The 20,270-nt window shown below is 42.1% G+C and overlaps 1 long non-coding RNA gene across 1 annotated transcript; it reads right to left on the bottom strand.

Annotated features, from left to right (window-relative positions):
- Nucleotides 1-508: 508 nt before the first annotated feature.
- Nucleotides 509-4,075, bottom strand: LOC125512662. The gene is made up of 4 exons (XR_007285479.1): nucleotides 3,426-4,075; nucleotides 1,989-2,106; nucleotides 1,612-1,671; nucleotides 509-824 (listed from the first exon to the last, which is right to left on the bottom strand). It is a non-coding gene; the product is annotated as an uncharacterized LOC125512662 (long non-coding RNA).
- Nucleotides 4,076-20,270: the final 16,195 nt, after the last annotated feature.

Raw genomic sequence — 20,270 nt, 5'->3', positions numbered from 1 at the left:
CAAGAAATATTTCAACTTGCGGCCATCACTATTGGTCACTGAAAGGTCATTGTTTTTCGTTTGCGACCTTTTTGTGACCAAAAACAGAAGGTCAAAAGGTGGCGGTCGTAAACTGAAATTAACAACCTTCTTTGTGATATATAAAAGGTCGTTGGTTCTTCGACCAAATTTTTGGTCACTAGCAGCCTCCCTAGGCCACGTAGGATCCAGCGTGGCAGGCTGACATGGATAGGAATCAGCCCGGTCCAATTCGGTGTTTATATGGGCCGAGCCCATTAATACAGCTTTTTAATGTATATTTTTCTGTTAATTTTCTCTGGCTACATAGGCCTGGCCCAACAATTTGGCCTTTTTATTTTCTAGGGCATGGCCTTTTGAGGTCCATTTCATTTTAATTTCCAGCTTTTTTGTCATCATCAGTGTTTAGATGGGTCCCAATTGTCAGATTTTTTTCCTGGAAGTGGAGCCACATTGCTTTTTAAGCAGTATATATCAAACAGAAAGAACATAAGAATATGAAAATTTTCAAATAACAACCAAAATAGGTTTATTACAATATATTATGTACAGAACAAAACATGTGAAACTCCATACACTCGTTCACATCACAACAACCTGTTTGACCATCAAATATTGCATGCCCAGGAACTTCAAACTTCACGTAGATAACCATACAATATTCCACACAATCACAAACATTGCGATCGACAAATAAAACGCTCTGCCAATGTAAATCTATCTACTCTTGGATACCACGGAACATGCTCTTCAACATAGGAAGAAGTCATCAATGGAGTTCTACCAACAACACAAGCTCCATTCACCTACAAGAACAGAATGGAATATCAAGTACTTGGATCGTTCAAGTAGATTACAACCAACATATATATGTAGAAGTACATCAGGAAATACGATGGAGCAAATCAGACACAAATACATTAAGTAAACAGCCCAACCGATGAGTGATGACGACAAGCAAAGAGTATAAACCCAGGTTTGGACATAAATAGTGTCAACTCAAGCAGAACATAATAAGGCAGTAAACACGTGGGCATTTTCTCTTTGACCCTCTTCAGATCAAATCATCTACATAGCTTCAATTTTCTTTGTGCTTTCCAGCAAAGAGCAAAACTAAGGAGAGCAAGTAGAGCAAAGCATAGTTGATGGTGGAGTGGTGAATTACTTTGATGGCGTACTTGATGGTGATGCCGCAAACAACATTTAGAGCTAGAATGAGAACTAATAGACTATAAGCATACAAAAGAAAATATAATTTTAGTGAAATCAAAACCGGTGATGAAAACTAAATAATTGTGCAGCAGATTAGGTCTTAGCATGGAGGAACATCACCAAATTAAACAAGATGGTTGTTCAAGTTTTTAGACAAGTATTCATGATTACAGTTTGTTATCGTCGTCCAAATTCGCAAACATGTATAAAATTAATTAATACATCTGAATGTGCTACCACTGAAGCAAACATGAGGCCATGAACCATCAGGCCAGCCATGATTTACATATTTACCAATGAACAAACATGATACATGCATCAAGCATCAAGCATTAGGCCATGAAGCATCCGTCCCATTTGTTCAACAAGACGAGTACATACTTGACTCTAGGTCGATGCAGTGGATGGGGCTGTACTTGAACATCTGGTCCAGGGACGAGCCTGCTAATCCAAATCGAACAAACAAATTCATTAGGAGGGGATTGGATAGACAAGGAACAAATGAAGTAAATATACATACATGTCTATATAAATACATCCTCTTTCTTCCTCTACAACACTAACTAGAGCAACATCAATCATTGTACACAAGGAGCAGCAACAACAAGCTGATAAAGAAAGCTCAAGATTTGTGTCTTTTGCAAGTTTTAGCACACTAGTACATGCGTGACCGTCAAGTTAGCATTACAGAAAGCGAAAAGGAAAGTGGAAAATACATGGAAGCCTATCATTATGCGGAGAACATCGACAAGCAGCACCTGTCTTCAGACATTGTTGGCTTGCAGCCGCAGGTATCCTTGCTTCAGGTCAGGTCCAGGAACTCTTTGTGTGCAGATCAAGGCAGAATAGCAGCCTCGTTCGTCCAGCCGCACTTTGCTGCAGGAAAACAAACAAATGGCTGAATCATCTTGGTAGAAACATAGTAAAAAACTGCTAAATGGACACTAGCAGTAAAATGAATATTTAACATTGTAGTAACTTTTTTTGTCCTGTATGGGCATATTGGGATGCTTGTGCTCCTACACCCCCTTCCATGGAATAAACATTTCTCAAAGAAAATAAAACATGCACATTGCCTCCTAGGACAAACTATGTGTTCCTCTGAAGGTAAATCATAGGTTCTTCCTAAACATGAAAACCAATAGGCACACTACATTGTACATAATGAATCTTACTAGTCAAAAGTGTTGTATGGACTGACGAAAAAATATAGATCACTCTGTCCATTCACAAAAATAAAGAAATGGGTGGATGTCATCTCAATATTGTCGCTAATTAAGAGATTCAGTGTGCGTTTGGGAGCCAAAGTATTTTTGTAGTTTTAAAAAATACTATGGTTTCTAAAAAAACCTTGGTATTCAATACTTTGAGTTGTTTGGATGAAAAAAATACTGCAATTTAACAAACCATGGTATCTCTTAAACTATGGTCTTTTGTTATATATAAAAAAGTGGTCCCGAACTCTTTTTAAAAAACTGAGAAACGCTGGCTGGGCGCTCTCTCTGTCCATGTGGTAACTAGCTCGGTCTTTAATTGATTACAATAGATAGCTCTACTACTACTGCTGCTACAGATTCTGGCATCTACTAGGAGAGAACATGCCCGTGCAAGGCTACATGCATACAGTGGCCATTAGCACAAGCTGATCCGTGAGTGTTGTTGAGCATGCATGCAACATGTAATAATCTGTACAAACCAAAGAAAACAGAGAAAAACTGCCACTTGCCAAACACCTGAGCAGTTTTATCAAAACTGAGAAAATCTATGTTTTTCAGAAACTGAAGTACTTGTTGCCCATCTATTGAAATACTGAAGTTTTGGAAAACCATGGTCTTTGAAAAGCGGTGTTGCCAAACTAGGCCTCAATGTTCACCGAGAATGCTCATTGTGCAGCAAAAAAAGCAAGCAAGAGCTAATGGCCTAGGAACTACTAGTAGCACAGTGAAATGAGGTGAGTATGGTAGATCTAGGCGCCTGGATACATATGAACTACTATAGGCTGGCAGCAGCATCTCTTCTCTGAATCTCATGTCCCCGTCCCCATGGTGACCGATTTACTAGCTATTGTTTGCAAGCAGCGAATCACTAGATCTGGAGTGCAAGATATCCGGGCAGCGAATCACTAGACTGATACATCGGATCTAGCGGCGAGCAAAGCGAGGAATGACAACGATTAATGGAATGGGGGTGAGTACTCGCGAGGAGGGTGCGGGTGGCGAACTCGACGCCGATGGTGGACTTGGAGTCGAGGTAGAACGCATTGCAGGTGAAGCGGGAGAGGATGTTGTACTTGTCGACGCCGGACGCCGGAGTCGTTGTCCACCCAGTGCGCCATGTGTTTCCGTCGCCGCCCGCCGACGCGGATCCTGCACCAACCACGCGGCCCTAGATTTGTCGGCCGCCGTCGTCCTAGGGCGTGCACAACGAATGGAGTGGGGACGTCGAGGAGAAGCGGAGGATTGGCCATCGCCCCGCTCGCGCTCGTGGCTCGCGGCGGCGGTGGGAGTAGGTGGGGTGGTGGCGGAGGTGATGGGGATTTGATTTAGGAGCGGAGGAGAGATTTGGGGGATTTGATTCGGGAGCGGGGGGGAGATTTGGTGGCGGATACACGGTCCACACGCGCGCCACGGTCCGGCCAGCTCGACGGAGCGGCGCGCATCAAAGCATGCACGCGTGCACCGGCGAGAAAACCGACCGTGACGCCATGGCCGAGAAGCAGACTGGTGGATCTGGGGGATGAAGGCGCGGGGAGAGGGTGCGTGGCAGAGATGAGGTCGGCAGTGGTGGGTGGGGGTGGCGACGGTGGGAATCGCGGGAGGGGGAGGAAGGCGGGGGGGAGGGGGGGGGCGGGGAGAGGATCTGGAGAATGGGAGAGGATGAGTGTGGGTGGGTGGGTTAGGGTTTGGGTTTCTCGGGAGAAGCTCCACCGTTGATGTGTGCGTGATGGACGGCTCAGATGGTGTCTTACTGGGTGATCCGCGTGAACGTGGTTTCTGGCTTCTCATTGGCCGGTTGTCTCGCGCTGGAGTCTTCAAAATAAAAAACTATAAAACTCTGTTGTAAAAAGGGACCACATCATTTTTCAAAAACATTAATCCACAATCTATTCAAAATTAAATAAAAACATAATGTCAAGATGTTTCCATCACCTCTCATGTCTATCTATTACATTACGGAAAAAAGAAACACCTAACCGTTTATTTGATGTATTAGAAAATAACAACCACTTACAAGGAAAACCTTCGCATTGTGTCATTATATGTGGCCAAGTTATGAGGAAAAATAATAAACTTATAATGCGACAATTATTTTTAAAATGTGTTCTCAGAAACGAGCTATCATCTATGAAGAATCATGGCTTTCAAGCCAAATGATCAATCTTATGGCCACATTCATGGAATAGTTTGTTCAAATGATCTCATATTGTTCACAAGGGTGCATCTTGGAGTGGCAAGCAATGTTGCCTAAGGGAGTTCTCATTTTCTTTGGACGGAAAATCAATTTTCCATTTTCCGAGTGCCCAAAATGAGTTTTTTTGTGAAGGACCTGCCATATATTTGTTGCAAAATTGGACCAGATCGGGTTTATAAAATACTAGGCCATATTTAATGCACAATTGACCAAATGGTTGGGTGTCAAAAGCTTTAATCCACCTCTGGTGAAAAAGACAAATTTCTGTTGATTTAGTAGGAAGCGTGTCAAATTTGAACTGCAGCCGCCTCATAGTTTGCTATTTATTTTTTCCAAAAATCATTTCTAGGTACATAAGTATCTATATAATTAGAGAAATATCAAAAAATTTCCAAGATTCAACCACTAGTTAGGAACGGTCAAGCCCGCCGTTTTGACCACATTTTGAAACGGGCATAAAAAATTCAAAAAAATAAAAAAATTGGAAAACTTCGCATTGTGTCATTATATGTGACCAAGTTTCTAGGAAATATAATAAACTTGTAATACGGCAGTTATTTTAAAAAAGTGTTTCAGAAATGAGCTATCATGCGTGAAGAATCATGGCTTCCAAGCCAAATGATCAATCTTATGGTCACATTCATGGCATAGTTTGTTCAAATGATCTCATATTGTGCACAAGGGTGCATTTTGGAATTCCAAACAATGTTGCCTAAGGGAGTTTTCATTTTCTTTGGACGAAAAATTCATTTTCCATTTTCCGATTGCTCGAAATGAGTTTTCTTTGTGAAGGACCCACCATATATTTGTCGAAAAATTGGACCAAATCAATTCTATAAAATACTAGGCCATATTTAATGCATAATTGACAAAATGGTTGGGTGTCAAAAGCTTTGATCCATCTCTGGTGAAAAATATAAATTTCCGCCGATTTAGGAGGAAGTGGGTCAAATTTGAACAGCAACTGCCTCGTAGTTTGCTATTTATTTTTTCCAAAAATCATTTGTAGGTACATAAGTATCTTTTAATCAGAGAAACATCAAAAAAATTCCAAGATTCAACCACTAGCTAGGAACGGTCAAGCCCGTTGTTTTGACCGCATTTTGGAACGAGCATAAAAAATTAAAAAAAAAATCAAAAAATTGGAAAACCTTCGCATTGTGTCATCATATGTGAGCAAGTTTCCAGGAAAAATAATAAACTTCTAATACGACAATTATTTTTAAAAAGTGTTCTCAGAAATGATTTATCATGCGTGAAGATTCATGGCTTTCAAGCCAAATGATCAATATTATGGCCACATTCATGGCATAGTTTGTTCAAATGATCTCATATTGTGCACAAGGGTGCATCTTGGAATTCCAAACAATGTTGCCTAAGGGAGTTTTCATTTTCTTTGGACGAAAAATTCATTTTCCATTTTTCGAGTGCCCAAAATGAGTTTTTTTGTGAAGGACCTACCATATATTTGTTGAAAAATTGGACCAAATCAATTTTATAAAATACTAGGCCATATTTAATGCACAATTGACAAAATGGTTGGGTGTCAAAAGTTTTGATCCATTTCTAGTGAAAAAGACAAATTTCCGCCGATTCAGGAGGAAGCGAGTTAAATTTGAACAGCTGCTGCCTCATAGTTTGCTATTTATTTTTTCCAAAAATTATTTGTAGGTACATAAGTATCTATTTACATAGAAACATCAAAAGAATTCCAAGATTCAACCACTAGCTATGAACGGTCAAGCCTGCCGTTTTGATCGCATTTTGAAACGAGCATAAAAAAATAAAAAATAAATCAAAAAAATTGGAAAACCTTTGCATTGTGTCATCATATGTGACCAAGTTTCTAGGAAAAATAATAAACTTGTAATACGGCAATTATTAAAAAAAATGTTCTCAGAAATGAGCTATCATGCATGAAGATTCATGGCTTTCAAGCCAAATGATCAATCTTATGGCCACATTAATGGCATATTTTGTTCAAATGATCTCATATTGTGCACAAGGGTGCATCTTGGAATTCCAAACAATGTTTCCTAAGGGAGTTTTCATTTTCGTTGCACGGGAAATTCATTTTCCATTTTTTGAGTGTTTGAAATGAGTTTTTCTTATGAAGGACCTACCATATATTTGTTGCAAAATTGGACCTAATCAATTTTATAAAATATTAGGCCATATTTAATGCACAATTGACAAAATGGTTGGGTTTCAAAAGTTTTGATCCACCTCTGGTGAAAAAGACAAATTTCTGCCGATTCAGTTGGAAGCGGGTCAAATTTGAACTGCAGCTACCTTATTGTTTGCTCTTTATTTTTTTCCAAAAATCATTTATAGTTACATAAGTACCTATTTAAGCATAATAAATGGTTTGGTGGCGATACATCGAGGTTTGGTCGGTGGCCCAGGGCCGCAACTCAAAAGCGCGTAAACTCGCATGCCCGCCGCATGGTCACCGCGTGACCTTGGTGTTGACATGCATTCTGGGAGGCCTAGGCATGTCTAGTGGGTTGGTAACTCCCCAAGTAGGTGCTAGGAAGAAAATTACAATAGAAGAATCTCACGAGGCGACCGAACTATGGTCAAAGCTGAATTTGCAGCCAAGTGTTTGATTAGCGGTATGGGAAATGCACATGGCCAATGGGCGTGAGTTTTGCCTGAGGATGATCATCTACTAAGGAGAATGTCTTCACAAATTTTCAGATCAAAAGGAGGATCCTAGGTGGTACTTGCTTTGCAAAGTACCACACTGGACAAAAATATGAATGTTGAAGCTAGTCTCAAAATAATGAATGTATTGAGCTGAAATTTGGTGGAGGATGGTTATTCAGGCATAGGAAAGCACAATAGAAAATTGATACCATTTGGACATGCCAAAGTGGTACTTCCTTCACAATGCTCTTCTCTTGATAGAAACTTGGGAAAATTAGCAAGAGAAATTGGATAAATGAAATGAGATCAAATTTTTTGTAGGTAAGTTACATAGGTATGGTCATGCCCTGGTAAATTTTCAGATCATTTGGCTAAGCCTAGCTAGTACTTACTTCGCAAAGCTTCTCTCGAGATAGAAACTTTGAAAATTTCCTGAGAAAGATTTACCAGGAAAATGGAGCTGAATATTATCATGTGGCAATGATTTGGGTATGGAAGAGTGCCCAAAAAGTTTGAGGGTAATAGGAGTGGTCTAGATAACACTTGCTTTGCAATGTGCCAATCTGGCCATAAAATATAAATTGAACCTGGGCTCACATAGATGATTTGACTGATCTATAATTTGGAGGAGGGTGATAATATGGGCATATGAAGGAACAGTATAAATTTCATGTCATTTGGATATATAGAAATGGTACTTCCTTCACAAAGCTTCTAGCTGAACAAAAACTTTGGAAATTTGCCGAGGAATATTTACTAGGCAAATGGAGCTGAATTTTTTCATGAGGCAATGATTTGGATAGGAAAGAGTGCCCAAAACTTTTGAGGGCAGTCAAGAATATATAAATAGCAGTTCCTTCACGAAGTGCTGTTCTAATTAGAATAGGATAATGAATATTGTTAAATTATATTTTAACTAGGTGAGGAAGGTTTTTGACATATTTGACGAAGATATGATCCAAAGAATTTATGAGATTTTTTCGGAATTTTGGGGCTAACAGAAATATGGGTTGCTTCACAACCTAGGGCAAAAATTGACACATGGACATGACACATAGGCAAAACTGATGACGTGGCACCTAGTCATAGCAATCCACCACAACTTACAAGGTTATGACCATCTATATTGGTCGTGATCAGCTAGAAATAAGGCAGTGGATCAGTGTTGTCTACTTTATGACAATTTCGTGTAAGAAAATTGTGACCTTTCTCACCAAAATGGTCGTTATGGTTTAGGGTTTAGATCCCTTCGAACAGCTTTTGACCAATTGGTCTCAAATGGTCATAGATTTATGACCAATTCTTCCAGGGTCAGTGACAGAAGGTCACAAGTTGACATATTTCTTGTAGTGCACGACTGAAACACCTCGAGCTCATCATCGTCTGCCTCTCAAACGGTGACATGAAGCGCCTGCTTCGTTGCTGTACTGCACTCGAGTACCTTTGTCTTCAAGCAATCAATGGGTTGAGTACCTTCCACATCACCTCCATAACTCTCCAGACTATTTATGTGTGTTGCTGGTGCGGCAGGAAGACATCACAAGATGTGTACCACGGTATGGTCATTGAGGACACACATGCACTTGAGAGATTAATTATAGAAGATCAAGAAGGTCCAACAAGAATCAATGTCATTTCTGCGCCAAAATTGACAGTGGTGGGCTACTCATCTCACAAATACTCCGAACTTGTTATTGGATCCACACCCGTTTGGGTACAACAGCCGCCTTCTACCTCTCCTTGTACAAATTAACATTATTTCTAATTCTGAAGATGTTTGTTCTTCTGTTATTCAGGAAATGATTCCGACAAGCTTGACCTCGAAACTGCGCACAATGAAGGTCTTTGCACTAGAATCTAGCAGCCCCAACTTGGAGCAAGTTGTCAGTTTCCTCAGATGCTTTCCATGCCTGGAGAAGCTATATATCGAGGTGATGTTCCTTTCTTGTTAAATGTTAACCATAAGGGAGTTCAAGTTTTCTTAGGGAACTTTTCATCCACTATAACCTCTTGTGAAAAGGCTACATTTTTCTAGAATGTAATCAAATGCCCATGTTAATCATGTCAGATCGAAGATGGCATGTTAGTGCATTTTACAAATCCTGCAAACCAAATAGGCCTGTAGTAATGTTCAAAACTGCATGTAGGCAGTAACACGTTTTCTTCTTTTGTAGATAAGATTAGGCCTAGTGGTGGATAATGTGATACAATATAACAATCACGTCGAATTCCTAGATCAACATCTCTCCGAAATTACTTTGAACTCCTAACGAGGGACCTTACCGGAGATTATATTCGCCAGGTTCTTTGTTCTCAGAGCAAGGGTGCCAAAGGAAATGAGGTTCTCAGTCCGATAAAAATGAATGGTTGTTGATCAGCGCCGACGCCTGCGGCAGAATGGAGTAGGCTCCAAAAATGCTGAATTTCATTTTGGAACTTTAGATGACACAGTAATCGAAAGTCATCGTGTCAACCCCATACATGACTTCTCAGTGGCTAGCCCCTTTGCAAAAATTGTAAGTTTTCGAAGCCAGACTTAGAAGCGGTGATGTTAGTTTGAACCTCTGTGATATCCATGTTTAGCGGATCAGCGCGAGCGTTTGCAACTGATGAGCTGAATTTCATTTCTAATATCAGTTTGAACCTTATAATCTTCGAAATTGAGCCATATAACTCTGGAATTTGAACCTTGTAACATTTCGAGCTTTTGTGGTACAATCGTTGAAATGGCATCGTGTGAGACTCGTATATTGCTAACACTATTTTGACCTTAATATGCAATGGTCTTAGATTTTATTAACCATTCTCGAATCAGTTTACCTTGCCTCTATGATCTGATTGACTTCACTGAGTGGAGATTGTTTACTGTTTTGTTTCGTACTGTCTTCCATCCTGTTCCATACTACCTAGTTGCTGATAGTCTTCGTGCTTTCACCTCATTCCATACTTGACTATGGCTTGTCTAGTGTAGTGTACCTTCCACTGCATATCAATAGGTTCATTTCTATTGTTTGTCTTCAAAGACCTCGTGGTTTGAGGACTTTCATCAAAATCACCTATTCACCCCCTCTAGTCGATACCTAGCACTTGCAATTGGTATCAGAGCAAGGTGCTCTCTTGTTCGGTGTGATTCGGTTTAACGACCTCGAGTTTTAGCTATGTTGACTACAGGGATAATCAAGGTCTCCATTGTGTGCCCTGTCTTTGATGGCACTGATTACCCCTATTGGAAGAACAAGATGCGCATGTGTCTCGAAGCCATTGACTTCGACCTCTGGTATGTCATCAAGAATGGTGTTCCCAAGGTCGGTGAAGGTGCCACCGCTGCTGATGTCAAGAGGTTCATTCAACTCGATTCGACTGCCAAGAACATCATCTGTGGTCATCTGACCAAAGGACAGTACGATCGTGTGAGTGCACTGGAAACTGCGAAGCTAGTTTGGGACTGGCTCTCCAAGGTCGACAAGGGCGTCTCAACTCAGAGAGATTCAAGGATTGATGTTCTTTGCAACCTCTTCAACCGCTTTAAAATAAACGACAATGAGAATGTCGAGCTCACATTCGATCGCCTCACTGATATCACAAATGAGCTCCGAGCACTTGGCGCCACTGAAATCACCAAGCACGAAATCATCAAGAAGCTCCTGAGATCACTTGACAACTCATTCCACACTCTGGCCTTGATGATTCAAGAACATCCTGACTTCAAAACTCTCGATCCGTCTGACATACTTGAGAGCCTCAACACACATGAGTTTTAGTTATCTGAGAAGAGAGATATCTATGGCCCCAACTATGGCCGAACCCGGGCTTTGAAGGCAAAGGTTGTGTCCTCATCTGAAGAAGAGTCTGAATGCAGTTCTGGGGATCCTGAAGACATTGGAAGGAAGCTAGCTATGCTTGTGAAGAAATTCCAGAAGTTCTCCAAGAAGAAAGGTTTCAGAAAGTCTTCAATATCCAGCTCAAGAAATGATGAACCTTCTTCTCGTGACTACAAGAAGAGAACATGCCACAAATGCAAGAAACCTGGTCACTACATCTCTGAGTATCCTCAGTGGGAGAATGAGACCAAGATGAAGAAGAAGAGCAAAGAATATGATTCTGATGACGAGAAAAGAAGAAATCCTCAAAGTCTTCTTCAAAGTCTTCATCAAAGCCTTCATCATACAAGAAGAACTTATCAAGCAAGGCTCGTGTGTTTGTTGGCAAGGAGATGAATTTAGAGGAGTTTGCTTCTGAGGAGTCGTAGGAGGAGTCAGATTCAGGCGTGGCAAGCCTGGCTCTAGCTTCAGCCTATGTCGCCAAGTCCATCTTCAACACTAAAGACAATGACATCGTCGCCAACGCTGATGATGATGATGAGGATGACTCTACTCCTACCTACTACTTCATGGCACGTGGTGCCAAGGTAAACTCATGCGATGCTTAGTTTCAAACATCCAGTGAAGATGACTCTGAATGTGAATCTAAACCTAGCAACAAAACACTTGCTAAAATTGCAACAGAACAATAAAATGCTATGGAACACATTCAAAAGTTGCTTGACAAAAGCGATGACCTGTTGGACGTGGAAATGACTCGAACTCAGTCCTTAATTGAAGACATTAAAAATCTTCTTGTTAAGTACGAAGAACTTGAAAGTCATCATGAAACACTCTCAGCTACTCATGAGAAGCTTTCCTATGATTATCTTCAAAGGAAGCAAGAACTTGAGAACCTGAGAGCGTCTCATGAAGATCTTCAAAAGGAGAATGAATCACTTCACGCTCAACAGATCAGTACCACCCAGGAAGACTTTGAGCCACCATGTTTAAAATGTCATAAGCATGATAATGCTATCTCTGTTGCTGAATGTTCTATTGCTGCTACTGTTGCTATGTCTTCAACTTCTGATGTGGAAACTAACCCCTCTTCGTAGGATACCACTACTATTGCTGATGAGAATGCCAAGTTGAAGACATTGCTTGAAATAGGGATGTACAAAAGCCTCAAAGGGCATCAGACTCTTTGTGATGTCCTCAAGAAACAAATTCTGCACCAAAACCCTAGGAAAGAGGGTGTTGGGTTCGAGAGGAAAATGAATGTTGATGGTTCATACTGGAAGCCTGAGCAGTACCCCAAAACCACATGGGTTGCTGCAAAGGGTCCTTCAGTGAATCCATCTACCTTATCTGGCTTCACTTGTGCTGACCCTATTATCATTAATGAATCCTTTGATGCAAACTATAAACTGGTTAAGAATCAGAATGGTGAAGTGTTTGCCAGGTATATTGGTACTAACTGCAGGAATGGTCACCTCTGAAGAAGATCTAGGTTCCCAAAAGTTGTCTTGAGAAGCTTCCTGTGAATGTCATCATGACACCACCAGGGAAGAAGACAAAACCCAGACGAGAGGCTTCATATGGTCCAAAGGCTTCATATAGATAGTGGACTCATCATAGTCACCCTAACACCAATGTTTTGTAGGGAAACCATACTCAGACTTATGAAATTCAGCGTGTTTCATCACACCGCTATGTTCATAAGACCAAGAACTATTCTTCTTGTTCTTATGAGTATTATTCACCACCTGCAAGGCTATTTGATAGGGCTCCAAAGCCTAAATTCTCAGATGCTGCACTTAGACTCATTGCTTCTAAGCCACCCCTTAAGATGTGGGTGGTTAAGAAGAATTAACTCTCTTCTGCAGATAATGGTCTCCAGCCCAAAATAAAAAGCTTCCGAAGCTTATGCTGGGGACCTAAAACATCTTGTGGGACGCAAGATAAAATGCCAAAATGCCCTTACTATGTATTTCGTCCTAGGATTTCTTGACAAACATCCTATCTTCCTTAACCAGCATCTGAACTTTGTTAATATACTTGTTCGTCAAATGTTTATGCTTCACACTTCTCTTGGTGAAGCCTATCCCCCCAACTGCATTGTAGGGTACGACACCAAAGGCTTCTGAGTGGATCATGGACAGTGGGTGCACTAACCACATGACTGGTGATCGAAGTCTTCTTATGGATTCAACCCTACGTCCATCTGACAAAAGTCACATCACATTTGCTGACACTGGTAAAAGCAAGTTATTGGGCCTAGGTAGAGTTGCAATCTCAACGGATCAACACATGGATAAACTCATGCTCGTTGAATCCCTTGGTTTCAACTTAATGTATGTCTCAATGCTTTATGACCTGAACATGATTGTGATATTTGGAAAATATCGTTGCATTGTGCTTATGGAATCTGACAAATCTCTAGTCTTCAAAGGATATCGAAAGGACGATCTGTATATGGTAGAATTCTCCGCAGGACCACAGCTGGCCGGATGTATTCTAGCAAAAGCTTCAGAGTGCTGGCTCTGGCATCGAAGGCTAGGGCATGCTGGCATGAGGAACTTGCACACCCTCGCAAAGAAGAAGCATGTCATAGGCATCGAGGGAATCAAGTTCAAGAAGGATCATCTATGCAGTGCCTGCGAAGCTGGAAAGATGACTGGTGTCAAGCATCCCTCGAAGACAATCATGATGACGACACGTCCCTTCGAGCTGCTTCACATGGACTTATTTGGCCCTACTCACTACTCTACCCTTTCTACTACTGCGTGCCTCTATGGTTTCGTCATAGTTGATGATTACTCAAGATATACATCGGTGCACATAATTCTCTACACGACTGAAGTGCAGGATGTCTTCAGATGATTCTCCAATTGTGCCATGACTAACTATGGCATCCAGATCAAGCACATCAGAAGTGCCAACAGAACTGAATTCATGAACACCGTCCTCGACACTTATCTTGATACATTAGGCATCACACATGAGTTCTCAGCTCCATACACAACTCAGCAGAATGGCATCGTGGAGCGTAAGAACACAACCCTCATTGAGATGGCATGGATGATGCTTGATGAGTACAAGACCCCAAGGAAGTTCTGGCCTGAAGCTATTAATACTGCATTCCATGTCATCAACTATGTTTATCTTCACAAGTTCCTAAAGAATACATCATATGAGCTCCTGACTGGTAAGAAGCCAAAATGTCAGCTACTTCAGAGTATTCGGTGCTAGGTGGTGGATCAAAATTTGCACCGAAAGCACATGAAGGTTTTATGCTTCGCTACGGAAAGGATTCGCACTCCTACAGAGTCTTCAACCTCTTTCACTATAAAATGGTTGAAACTGTGGATGTGTGGTTCGATGAGACTAACGGTTCACAAAGAGAGCACCTGCCAAATTTGCTAGATGAAGCTACACCAAGTGAATCTATCAAGTGTATGGGTACTGGAGAAAACATATCGTTAGAGGCATGGGCTGCAGAGGAAATCATCATTTCTGCACCTAATCAGCCTGAAGACACTGCTTAGCCTGAAGCCAATGCTGAAGATGAAGACAATGATCAGCAAGAGCAAAATCTTTGTCCAGTCCATCCACGTGTTGCAAATGAAGTACAAATTGAGAAGATTATTGATAGCATCAATGCACCTAGACCACTCACTCGTTCAAGAGCAACACAACTTGCAAATTTGTGTGGGAACTTTGCCTTTGTCTCAATATCTGAACCTAAGAAAGTTGACGAAGCCTTCATGGAACCTGAATGGATTCAAGCTATGCAAGAAGAGCTTCAACAGTTCGAGCTGAACAGTGTATGGGAGCTCGTGAAGCGTCCTGATCCTCGCAAGCACAATATCATAGGCACAAAATGGATCTATTGCAACAAACAAGATGAGAATGGTCAATTTGTCAGAAACAAGGCTCATCTCGTTGCTCAAGGTTACACACAAGTTGAAGGGATTGTCTTCGATGAAACCTTCGCTCCGGTGGCTATGCTTGAAGCGATTCGCATACTGCTAGCCTATGCCAACCGCAACAACATTTTTCTGTATCAAATGGATGTCAAAAGTTCTTTCCTCAATGGAAAAATTGAAGAAGAAGTGTATGTTGCTCAACCACCTGGCTTTGAAGACCCAAAGCATCCTGACATGGTATACAAGCTCAACAAATCACTGTATGGCCTAAAACAAGCACCTCGAGCTTGGTATGACACACTCAAAGACTTCCTGAAGAGCGAAGGCTTCAAACCTGGTTCCCTAGATCCCACACTCTTCACGAAGACATATGATGGTGAATTGTTTGTATGCCAAATCTACGTGGATGACATTATCTTCGGCTGTACCGATAAGAGATACAGTGATGAATTTGGGCCTATAATGCAAGAGCAATATTAGATGTCAATGATGGGTGAGATGGAGTTCTTCCTTGGTCTTCAAATCCGTCAGCAGAGTAATGGCATCTTCATATCACAAGAAAAATGCCTCAAATATTGCCTGAAGAAGTTTGGAATGCAAGACTGCAAAGGGTACACAACGCCAATGCCAACCAAAAGTCATCTGGGCCCCGACAACAATGGTAAAGAGTTCGGCCAAAAGGTATACCGCTCCATGATTGGTTATTTACTCTACTTATGTGCATCTAGGCCAGATATAATGCTTAGCGTTTGCATGTGTGCCAATTCCAAGCGGCACCAAAGGAAACACATCACTTAGTTGTGAAGCGAATTCTTCGATATTTGGCTTACATCCCAACGCTAGGATTATGGGTTCCAAAGGGCTTAGAGTTTGATCTAGTTGGATTCTTAGATGCTGATTATGATGGTGACAAGGTTGATCGCAAGTCCACATCAGGCACATGTCACTTTCTTGGACGATCTCTTGTCTGTTGGTCTTCAAAGAAGCAGAACTGTGTATCTCTCTCCACTGCTAAATCCGAATACATTGTTGTTGGATCTTGTTGCGCTCAGTTTCTATGGATGAAGCGAACACTCAAGGACCACAACATCCACCTGAAGCATGTGCCACTCTACCGCGACAACGAAAGCGCCATCAAGATTGCCAACAATCCAGTTCAACACTCGAAGACAAAGCACATTCAGATCTGTCATCACTTTCTCAGAGATCATGTCATGAAGGAAGATATTGATATCATTCATGTTAACACTGAAGAGCAATTGGCAGATATCTTCACAAAGCCCTTGGATCAGACAAGGTTTTGCAAGTCGCGGTGTGAACTAAATATCTTAGAATCCTCAAATATCCCGTGACTGGACACACATCCTAAAGCTTATGCATGTTGATGACTTAGATGTGCAACACACGAAGTAACGTATATCTTCATTCAATGAAGACATACACTCTAAGTGTGAATACATTAACGCAGAATTTGACTTCGGAGCACCACGATAATTGTGCATCATAATACTTCCTATACGGTGGGTAACGCCACCACCAAAACTTTCTCGACGACTTTCTTTTGGCGTCATGATTGCATTAACTTCGCATTTGGTTGGTCTTCAACATTGATTGGTCTTCAAGGTTTATCGTTGCAATGTTGATTTGGTCCTTTTGATATATACATATATATATATATATGGTGTTCTGTCCTCTACATGATTCACTTATAGCTATGTCTTCAACCTTGCAATTTTCTAAACTAAGTGAATGTGATCGGACCCTAACCCCTTTTGTGCTTCTTCCACAAACTCTATCTATCTCATCATATGCATTCTGTTGAAATGTGTCAAATGTCTTCACTGCGTCATTGTCAGCTGAAGATACAGAGACACACATTTAAACCTGTTTTCAACGCTATATCTCATTTTCCTGAATACCGGAGAAGCCGGAATGACCTCCCGACAAACCAGGCGTGCGTGGCAACTTTCAAAGAGTTGCATGCACGCCATGTGTCCATCAGATGTGAACCACCAGGGGCACCTGCGTAATTGCGCTGTGCAACCCTTTACCTTATAAATACTCACCCCATGCGGTCATTATCTCCCCTTCCACCTTGCTCAAACCTTAGTGCCACCGCTAGCTTGCGTAGATGCCGGAGACGAAGTGCTTAGCTGTCGCGACTTCTTTGACGTCGTCGTCATGCCGACTGCAGACCTCGTTCTCTCCGCCGCCACCATAGGTGTCTTCCGCCGCCAAGTTAGGGCGCGGGAGATTGGACTGCTCAGCTTCCTTCTCTACCTCATCTAGCAGTTTGTCAATGGTAATTAAATCTCACTTTTTACTGTCTTTTTGATCCATAAAATCCATCGACTTCAACCAAAAGTGGCTTCTACACTTCAAACTCTGGATCAGTCCCTTTCTACATATCATATCATGCCAAAGGTATTCACTTATGCTTCATAACTAGTTATATTCTTCACTTGTACCTATTCATGTATTCGTACAAATCTAGAACCAACTGTCTTCAAATAAGTGAATGTCTTCGCACTCTGAGGTCAATGTCTTCAAACTGATTTATCTTCAAAATCTTCTAAGGATGCATATGACCTCTTCCCTTCCCTTGCATCTCTAATCATGTCACAGGTACATGTCCGTGGGAGAATCCCTAGGTTCTCATAGTCTGCATTCATTTGTAGATTTCTTGCAGCATCATATTCACTCTCCCAAAGCCAGTTCTTGCCTAACCAGTAGACAGAAGCCTTTCACCATTCTGAAGCCTATCTTCTTGAATATCATGGCCACTGAGAAGTCGGCCAGGAAAGGTGGCACGCAGCGCTGTGGCAATATAGCTCTAGATCTGCCTCCAGATCTGTATGAACTATACAAGACAGATCCTGAGGAGAATTACAACCAGCGCAAGACCCGGATCCAATGGATCCGAAGATATTGGGCAGAACAGTGGTTCAAGTACAAGTTTGTCACTGCCGAATACGCAGAGAAGAATGCCATCAAGCGCCCATGGGGTGATATTCTCTACAGGAATTTGCAGCCAAAGTCGAAGCCTGAAGCTATTGCTCAAGGTTTCTATCCTTGCATGGTCACAGGACCGCAACCTGAAAATGCCAACCCATCATCTTTGCTATGGTGTCATGACGACAATCTCTTCAAGCGCAACTATCAGTTTGCCAAGGAGTCAGCTATGAAGAACAGGAAGGAACCCAGACTTAACTACAACCCTGGTCCGTCTGCTCCAAGGCCGGATGGCACTAGTGACGCAAATCCCAATGTCATCGGCCCCTTCACAAGCTTCTATGGGCTCCTCTCCCACATTGCTGCTCAGAGGGCCACCATGGATCAATCTGCTAATGACGCTGACTCTGAAGAAGCACCAGGACCACCAAAGTAGAAGATGAAACCAAAGGCTTCTAAACCCTCTGCTGCACCAACTACTTCAATTGTGAAACCATTGGCCACTCCACATCCTGAACCCAGTGTGCAGTCTTAAGACATGTCTCGCGTATCCAAGAGGACCAAGAAGACCAAGAAAGTTTCTGGGCATGACTTGACTCCGGCTGCCGTTCTGCGCAATGATGAAGACACCATTGATCTATCCAGCGATGAAGATCTCTGTAACACCCACAATGCGGCTATATCTCCCACGTGTCGAGGCACTACTTAGAGGCATAGCCGCATGGTGGGTCTGTTGCAAGAGGGGTAATCTTTACACATCCCATGTACTGAATAAGAAAGGGATAAAGAGTCGGCTTACAATCGCCACTTCACACAATACATAAATACTCATACATCATCTGGAATACAATCAAGGTCTGACTGGGCTCAAATGCTAGATCCCTGATCATCCCAACTGGGCTCCTCTACTGATCATCCGGAAAAGAAACATAGTAATGGCCTGAATCCTCGTCGAACTCCCACTTGAGTTCGGTAGCGTCCCCTGCACTGGCATCATCGGCACTTGCATCTGTTTGGAAGTATCTGTGAGTCACGGAGACTTAGCAATCTCACACCCTCGCGATCAAAACTATTTAAGCTTATGGGTAGGAAACGCTAGTGAGGTGGAGCTGCAGCAAGCACTAGCATATATGGTGGCTAACATACGCAAAAGAGAGAGAGAAGAGAAGCAAAGCACGTGCGAGAAGATAATAATGATCAAGAAGTGATCCTGAAGCTACTTACGTTCAAGCATAACACGAGACCGTGTTCTCTTCCCAGACTCCACCGAAAAGAGACCATAAAGGCTACACACGCGATTGATTCATTTTAATTAAGTTAAGTGTCAAGTTCTCTACAACCGGACATTAACAAATTTCCATCTGCCCATAACCGCGGGCATGACTTTCAAAAGTTCAAAACCATGTAGGGGTGTCCCAACTTAGCCCATCACAGGCTCTCGTGGTCAACGAAGGATATTCCTTCTCCCGGGAAGACCCGATCAGTCTCGGAATCTTGGTTACAAGACATTTCGACAATGGTAAAACAAGACCAGCAAAGCCACCCGATGTGCCGACAAATCCCGATAGGTGTCGCACGTATCTTGTTCTCAGGGCAACACCGGATGAGACAGGCTACGAGTAAAACCAACCCTCGAGTTTCCCCGAGGTGGCCCCGCAGGCGGCTCAGTTCGGACCAATACTTAGAGGAGCACTGGCCTGGGGGGTTTAAAATAAAGATGGCCCTTGAGTCTATAGAACCCAGGGGAAGGTATATGGTGGTAGGTAGGCAAATGGTAAAACCAAGGTTGGGCCTTGCTGGAGGAGTTTTACTCAAAGCGGACTGTTAAGGGGTTCCCATAACACCCAACCGCGTAAGGAACACAAAATCAAGGAACATAACACCGGTATGACGGAAACTAGGGCAGTAAGAGTGGAACAAAACACCATGCAAAAGGCCGAGCCTTCCACCCTTTACCAAGTATATAGATACATTAGAGTAAATAAGAGATAATAATGATATCCCAACAATATCCATGTTCCAACATGGAACAAACTTCATCTTCACCTGCAACTAGCAACGCTATAAGAGGGGCTGAGCAAAAGTGGTAACATAGGCAAACAACAGTTTGCTAGGAAAGGTGGGTTAGAGGATTTACATGGCAATATGGGAGGCATGATATAGCAAGTGGTAGGTAGCGTGGCATAGCAATAGAGCGAACAACTAGCAAGCAAAGCTAGAAGTGATTTCGCGGGTATGGTCATCTTGCCTGCAAATTTCTCAGAGTTGCCGAAAGCTTGATCCTAGTTAGTGTACT

The sequence above is a fragment of the Triticum urartu genome, chromosome 6 (genome assembly GCF_003073215.2).
Source record: "Triticum urartu cultivar G1812 chromosome 6, Tu2.1, whole genome shotgun sequence".
Classification (NCBI taxonomy): Eukaryota; Viridiplantae; Streptophyta; class Magnoliopsida; order Poales; family Poaceae; genus Triticum; species Triticum urartu.
Note: the sequence above shows the minus strand (reverse complement) of the source record. Positions and strands in the feature narration are given on the sequence as shown.